The 8,546-nt window shown below is 42.4% G+C and overlaps 1 long non-coding RNA gene across 1 annotated transcript; it reads left to right on the forward strand.

Moving 5' to 3' along the window:
* Positions 1-744: 744 nt before the first annotated feature.
* LOC149462747 (uncharacterized) lies at positions 745-6,313 on the forward strand. The gene is made up of 2 exons (XR_016312595.1): positions 745-872; positions 6,114-6,313. It is a non-coding gene; the product is annotated as an uncharacterized LOC149462747 (long non-coding RNA).
* The last annotated feature ends 2,233 nt before the right edge of the window (positions 6,314-8,546 follow it).

The following is an 8,546-nucleotide window of genomic DNA, read 5'->3' on the forward strand; positions in this document are numbered from 1 at the left end:
AAACACTGGTTTTGGCCCCGTGACTGGCCAAAGGAGTGAAGTGTGCAGTGATTCTAAGATCGACGGCACTCATCTGCATGTCATACTGACAGACAGTATTATTTCTCTTCCCCAGCAGACTCCAAGGGCATTTAAATTAAAGGTACAGTGTTCTGCACTAATATTAAGTCTCTCTGAAGCCTAGAAACACCCTTTTTTAAGTTAAATTCACAGCGAATTTATTCGACTCGAATCGAATATTGTCCACGAATTCGCCGAATCAGTCGAATCGAATTTTTCATTTCTTCGCTCATCTCTAGTTGCTCCTGTCTTAAAATGTTTATAAATCAATAAAACATTGAAATACAAAAAACCCTTTCCAAAAAAACGCTGAGATGTGAACGCGTCCCATAGGAAATCATGTTAAATGGACTGTAGTGCGTTTCTGCAAAACTCTGCAGAAAACGCTTAGGTGTGAACCGAGGGTTAAAAGGAGTCTATCGTGATTGTCATGACTATTTATGAAAGTCCAAGAATATAAAAATGACATGGATACAATAATGATCATGCCCAATTCACAGTCATGTTGTTGCTATGCTAGGGTTTTTTTTTTTTCTTGAAAAGATAAAAATGAAATGGCTGAGATGCAATTCTACAAGAGCTCTAGACAGAAAGCAATGAGAGAACAGCAGTGGAATCGATGATCATCATGAATGATAAACGTAGGATGGTCTGTTGAATTGTACAAATCAATGTTGGTTTTTCAGTTACACAAATCCTAGGACCTTTTAGGAGCTGCGTAGCTGAGGAATTTTCTTCTTTGTCCACATATCATGGAAAGTACGAACACAACGCCGGAATACGAAGCAATGAATCCCTGTTAACATTCAGTGGTGAGATTCAGAAGAAAAACGTGTTAAAATATGCTTTCGCTGACATTTGTCTTCTTCTTTAAGGACACTACTTATTGAGCAAAATCAAAATCTCCTAGGCAACCTAGTCACAGAAAATACAGTTCCCTGTCAATGAAAGTACACATAACCGAATACCATGCTTCTGTAGAAGAATGACACAAGGACACATAACCTGCAGCATGTAGTCTGCAGGTAGTCTGTTCCAAAAAACAAAACAAAAAACAGAATTTAACCATTTATGGACTGCCCTATAGTAGATATACTGCTACAGGGCGGCCCCTGTGCGCAGAATCACGTATATATATGTGGTTTTGCATTTCCAGGTAGGGGGCGCGCGCGAGACGCGCACGCGCCCTACCCGCACCGCCATTAATTATGTGCCAGTAATTACCTGCCGGCGCCCAGTGATTACCGAGCATCTCCGACAGGGAGGAAGATTGTTTAGTTTACAAACAATCTTCCTCCCTGTCTGCTCGGGCACACTGCTCAGGATGGTTGTGCACAGTACAGCCATCCCGATCAGTGTGTTTATAGTGTGTTTATAGTGAAGAACACCCCCGCCCCCTAGTAAAACACTCCCAGCACACAGCACACATGGCCGGGACTTGGTAATCGTCGGCAGGGCTGAGAGCGGAGAGATCTGTGTGTAAACAACACAGGTGTCTCTCCTGTCAGCATGGACATGCTGCACAGCAGAGAAATACAAAGCAACATGTCTCCCTAGTAAAACACAACACAGCACACATAGTAAGACACACACAGCACACAATTAACCCTTTGATCGCCTCTCACATTAACCCCTTCCTGCCCAGTGCCATTAGTACAGTGTCATTGTTTTTTTTTTAGCACTGATCACTGTATTGGTGTCACTGGGGTGTCAGTGACACCAAGTTAGTTCCCCCCAGTGTCAGAATGTCCGCCACAGTCCCACTAAAAGTCGTTGATCGCCGCCATTACTAGTAGAAACAAAAAAATCCCATTATATATACTGCCATTTGTAGATGCTATAACTTTCACGTAAACCAATTAATTTACATGTATTGGGATTTTTTTTGTAGCAAAGACACGGAGCAGAATAAATTTTGGCCTAAATTTATGATAAAATTTGATTTTTTTAATTTTTCTACTGGACATGTTTAATAGCAAAAAGTCCAAAATATTGTTTTTTTTTCTCAAAATTGTTGGTCTTTTTTTGCTTATAGTAAAAAAAATTTAAAAACGCAGAGACGATCAAATACCACCAAAAGAAAGCTCAATTAGTGGGAAAAAAATTCGGTAAATTTAATTTGGGTGCAGCGTTGCATTACCGCGCCATTGTCAGTTATAGTAACGCAGCGCTGTAAAGCAAAAAATGGCCTGGTCAGGAAGGGGGGGAAATCCTCAGGAGGGCAAGTCTTCAGTCAAACATTAAGGGGTTTATTTACTAAAGGCAAATAGACTGTGCACCTTGCAAAGTGCAGTTACTCCAGAGCTTAATAAATCAGGTAAAGATTCACTTTGTGAATCGCTTGCAAAGAAAATAAAAAAATAAACAAAAAAACATTTTTTGCTTGCACATAATTGGATGATGGAAGTCAGCAGCGCTTCTGCTCATTTACTAAGCTCTGGAGTAACTGCTCTTGCAGAATGCAACTGTACTTTGCAAAGTGCGCAGTCTATTTGCCTTTAGTAAATCAACCCCTAAGTGTTTTGTACTTAAAGGGTTAGTTCACCTTTACCAAAAAAACTGCCTATGCAAGTAAGGGGAGCCTGTAGATAAAAACCAACTGTGCAGCTTCGACTAATGTTGAACAATGCCCTAGCTATAGGTGTAGGCAATTTATGTACCTACCGGAGCCTGGCCGAAAGTCTCAGGCAGTGCTCCTGCCCTTGATTATTTTGATTCTGTCATGTTAGATTGTTAGATACTCTGGGATCAAAGTCTGATGTAAATGGTTTGTTTTATAAACACTGATAATAACATTTACATCTGAACAAATACACTCTCCGGCCACTTTATTAGGTACACCTTGCTAGTACCGGGTTGGACACCTTTTGCATTCAAAACTGCTTTGTCCAATTCCCGTCTGGCTCATGTATATAAACGTCTGGACGGGAGCACTGCCGATGAGGGTGGACATTTCTTAACATCCCCCACATCATTGCCTGTGTGCGCTCCCTGGGAGCAAGCGCAGGGACGGACTGACCATTCGAGCACTCGGGCACTGCCCGAGGGCCCGGGGTCAGTAGCGGGCCCCATGAGATGCCCCTGGTACCTTTCATTGGCTTTTTCGGGTGTGGACGAGGACACAGGGGCCCTATGATCCCCTATTGCTTGGGCGCCCCATGAGTTGTCAGTCCACCCCTGAGTACGCGGCAATGCGATCGGTGCCCGCTGTGTCTGGGATCGCTGTACGGGACCTCTGTGTGAAGTCCCGATTCATGTGATCACTGATTTGCCAATCAGTGGTCACATGAATAGTAGTAAACAAGATGTCACTTCCTGACATCATTGCTTACTACTGTTGTCTTGAAATAATGAAGTCCACACAGAAACAGTTCATAAGACAAATCTATTGTCTTATATCAATAATGGAGGACGTACGACCAGTGTATATTTATATATTATTATTATACAGTATTTATAAAGCGCCAATGGTTCGCTCAGCGCTGTACAATACAAAGGGGGACAGAACATGTGACAGAACAAGATACTTCATATCAAGCATAGAGATCCTACACCGTCCAGCATATGTCCAAGCTATAATATGCACCTAGGTAGCTTCCATGCATGCAATATTGTGATTTATGATCCAGGGGCGGACTGACAACTCATGGGGCCCCCGGGCAATAGGGGATCATGGGACCTTGCCTTGCCCAAACAAAAAAGCTTATGAAAAAGGTACCAGGGGCATCTCATGGGGCCCCCTACTGACCCCGGGCCCTCAGGCAGTGCTCGAGTTTCCAAATTGTCAGTCCGCCACTGTTATGATCTATACCTGTGCTCCCATATCAATGACAGGAAAAAAACTCTCTTTTCCAGCTGAGGTACAGACAAGTAAGATGACAGGCAATCATTAGAGAACCTTCCTGTGCCCTGTCCCATGTATTCCTTGTGCTTTCTTAGGCTACGTTCACACTAGCGTCGTGTGCAGGCGGCAGAGAGGCGTTTGGGAAGCGTTTTTACCGCTTCCCAAACGCCTCTGCCAATTCTGCACATTACAGCACATGGTGCTGTTCTAACGGGAGCGTTTGCGTCGCAGCAAAACGGACGCCTCTGGTCGAGTCAGGAGGCGTTGAAGCCTCCTATTCTCATCTATGGTGCCGCTCCGCAAATGCCCAGCCGGCGTTTGCGGTGCAGTTGAGACACGGTTGCGGGGTGTTTGCGGAGCGGTAACACCACTCAAACTGCATTATAGGCGTTTGTGGGGCGTTATTAACGCTCGGCAAACGCCTAGCAACCGCCGCTAAACCGCGCATGCGGCGTTTGCGGAGCGTTTGCCGAGCGTTAAAAACACTCCGTTTGGCAAGCGTTGGTAAAGCAGCCAAGTGTGAATGAGCCCTTACCTTTGTATTCTATCCTATGTATTGTGTCCTGTGTTAATATACACATTTTCCCCATTCAGTACAATGGCAAGCACTCTGATTGCCCAATTTTATTAGCATGTTTGAACTTCTGTGTCTAGACCTAGAATAGCTGTATGCATAGATTTTAATTAAAAAGTTAAATAGATACTCCTTGTCTTGTTTATGGCAAATCTGCTCTCTTCACCATAAACAAGCACACCATGAATATGTAAGACTTTTCCCAATCTATTTGCAAATAACCTGCTATTAAACTTCCCCTGACTCTCCATATATCTACCCAAAACAGGTTACCCCAACACAACAAAGGTAAGGTGATTACCTCCTGCATACATTAACATAGTAAGGAGTCCTTTTGGTGTGTAAAGTGGTCTTGTCACTGGACTGTCAGTATGTGTTTCAATGTCTTCAATATACAGTATATACATACAGGGGCGGACTGACAACTCATGGGGCCCCCGGGCAATAGGGGATCATGGGGCCCCTGTGTCCTTGCCCAAACTCAAAAAATCCTATGAAAAAGGTACCAGGGGCATCTCATGGGGCCCCCTACTGACCCTGGGCCCTCGGGCAGTGCCCGAGTTTCCAAATGGTCAGTCCGCCCCTGTATACATATATATTACACACAATATACTACAACTACGTGTGAAATCTGTGAATGATCACAGAGGTCACATGGTACAAGGCTATTCACAACAGCCTTGTACCATGTGACAAGCTGTGACCAATCACAGCTCTCACAGTATTTCTCAATGGCTGCAGGAATGCAGCCAGAGAGGAGAAATGATTGTTTTGCAGTCTTTATGGGTGTAAAAGCAAAGAGTGTAAAAAAAAAAAAAAATCTTTATTACCCCCCACAAGTAGTACAGTGTCATTATCTCCTAGATTGTAAGCTCGAAAGAGCAGGGCCCTCAATCCCCTCATGTTTTGCATTGTATTGGTATTGTTCTGTCACATGTTCTGTCCCCCTTTGTAATGTACAGTGCTGAGCGAACTATTGGCGCTTTATAAATACTGTATAATAATAATAATAATGGTGACTCTGTACTACTAGGGTGACAGCATGTTAATAAAAAAACACATAAGTAGTAATATAAAAAAATTAAAAATGTAAAAAAAGTTTTGAAAAATTATAATTTTTGGTTATAAACTAATTTGGGTTTGTTTCTTTTTTTTTTACTAAAAAGAGATGAATACATTTTGGCCAAGATTTATAAAGAAAGATTATTTATTTGCAAAATTGTATAAGAAAAACACTTTTTTTCTAAATTTTTGGACTTTTTCATTTATATAGCAAAAAAATAAAAATCCCAGTGGTGAATAAATACCACCAAAATAAAGTTTTATCCTTCTAAAAAATGCTAAAAAATTAATATGGGTAATTGACATTCAAAGTGTGATAGCACTGAAAGCTGAAAATTTGGCCTGGGCAGGAAGGGGGTGAAAGTGTCCGGATTTGAAGTGGTTAATTCTTCGTGGCATATATTCAACAAGGTGTTGGAAACATTTCTCAGAGATTTTGGTCCATATTGATATGATCTGCTGTTGCCTTTCTATCATCTCGAATGAGTCTTCCCATTCTCCTCTGACCTTTGACATCAACAAGGCATTTTCACCCACACAACTGCCGCTCACTTGATATTTTCTCTTTTTCAGACCATTCTCTGAGATAATTGTTCGTGAAAATTCCAGTAGATCAGCAGTTTTTGAAATACTCAGACCAGCACCAACAACCATGCCATGTTCAAAGTCACTTAAATCCCCTTTCTTCCCCATTCTGATGCTCGGTTTGAACTTCAGAAAGTCGTCTTTGGCAATTTGTGTTACTAAGCAATAAAACAGGTGTACCTAATAAAGTGGCCGGTGAGTGTAATTTCAATGAATCTATGGTCATTCCTGCTTGACAGACGTAGATCTAATGGTCAACTTCTGTTGAACAGGAATGTTGGAGAACCTTTGTTGATCATGGGGCTTGCAGCCAATCAGCTGCAATCACTTGATCAGTGTATTTTGACATCAAAGGAGCCTCACTGTCAAAATACATTGGCACAGCAGAGGATTCCTCCATCCACCTTGCTTGGAATTGGATCCATGTATGGCCAGCCTAAAACAAGAATTTCAGATGAAAATTCTTAGGAAAAGTTCTAAGAAAATTTGTACATAAATTCTCAGAACATTCAAATTCGTTCAAAAGATTTAATTTGCTTTTAACATTTGATGTTGGAATGAATGGACTTAACTGAATGAAAACCACATATACTGTCAGAATTTCATTCATTCAAGATTTTTCCATCCTGCTCCTTCAAATTTTCTCATCACTGTGTTTGGAAATGAACATCGATTTGACCCACTAATGATTAGAAAAACAAACTTCTTAGAATATTCTTTTCCTAAAATTTTTAATTTGAAATTCTACCCATTTATTATGGCCAGCACTGCAACAGGTCTGTTGTCTTTCTTACTTCTCAGGCCCCTTTCACACGGGCGTTTCGTCTTTCTGTTTTTCATCCGTCATTTGATGGATGAAAAACGGACAGCAATTGATTTCTATAAATGAACTTCCACATCTGTTCAGTTATTTTTTTTTTTTTTTTTAAACGGAACAGCCAATGTCCAGATTTGTTGAAAAGGAACAGATGTAAATGGAGGCCGTCCGTTTACATCCGTTCCATTTTTGTCTGCTTTTAGGCAAGAACATTTGTGTATACAGTTACAGTCACCCTTAATTGGTTTCTACAATAAGGAAAAAAACAGATTCAAAAACAGATGTAGACTGATGTAAACTGAACTGAAAACTGATGTAAACTGAATCTGTTTTTTCTTTGAAAAAGTGTGACAGAACGCATGACGCCCATTTGAAAGGGGCCTAAGCCTAATACATACACAGTTTTAGAATATCTGCTCTCCTGGTCCCAATGGTATAGTATGATGCTATATCACAAGGTTTTTTTAAAGCCTATTCCTAAAATATAGTTTTCCTTTCTAGTCAAACAGCCCTGTACCTTAGTTGGATTCTTGAACCATAATGATGGCACACTACCAAGTTAAACCATTAAAGTGATGCTATGCTCCAACATTAAAGCCCCCTTCACATGTATACGTTCTGGTGAACTGTCAAAGCACCAGAAAGAACTTTTAGACCCCTTTCACAGGGTTTGGGCTCAGTTAAACCCAAAAGAGGACGTTCCGCTTTAAGGACTGCACCCCCGCCCCCCATTAAGGATTGGCACCCTTAGGGGGCGGGGGGGGAGTGGGTAACCGAATTTGACAGGTACCCGCTCCCACTTCTGGTCCCATTGCCTAGGTCAGGGGTAGGCAACCTGCGGCTCTCCAGCTGTTGCAGGACTACAAGTTCCATCATGCCTCTGCAAGTCATAGCTGTAACTGTCAGTTTTGTAATGTTGCAATGCCTCATGGGAAATGTAGTTCCACAACAGCTAGAGAGCCGCAGGTTGCCTACCCCTGGCCTAGGTGATCGGAAACGGAAGGTGTCCTCCCTCCCTTCTTCCCTATAGTCTTTTGGGACACGTGACAGGTACCAGAAGACTACAGGACCATTCATAGCGCAAGCTATCACAGCTGGGTGCCCACACTGAAGATGTCGGCCTCCTGGAATACAGGAGGGCCGGTAAAACAGGCTGCAGGGGACACACCATGGGACCGTGGGACAGGTAAGTAGCTGTTTTTTAAAAGTCAGCAGCTACAGATTTTGTAGCTGCTGACTTTTTTTTTGACAGGGTGAATGGAACTCCGCTTTAAGATCAGCAGTGGATCTGTCCGCTGATACCCTGCTGAGCAAAGCAGAGCAGGTGGATGATAGGTCCGTGTCTGCTCAGTTTGCGCTCTGCTCTATGGGTGGCCAAGTGTAAATGGACCAGTTGTCCATCTACACCCAACTACCTCCAATCCGATCCACTTACATGGAAGAGGACGAATCTGGATGGGATCGGAAGTAGGTGGGTGCAAACAGACACACATTCCATAGAAATGAATGGACCGTCCATTCAGGCCGCCTTGAAAACTGACAGGCAGGCCTGATCATAACAAGGGGTCTTATAATGCATTACCATGCATTGGGGTCCCATTGAG

The sequence above is a fragment of the Staurois parvus genome, unplaced genomic scaffold, assembly GCF_062004578.1.
Source record: "Staurois parvus isolate SC_StPar_1 unplaced genomic scaffold, SC_StPar_1.0 ptg000169l, whole genome shotgun sequence".
Lineage (NCBI taxonomy): Eukaryota > Metazoa > Chordata > Amphibia > Anura > Ranidae > Staurois > Staurois parvus.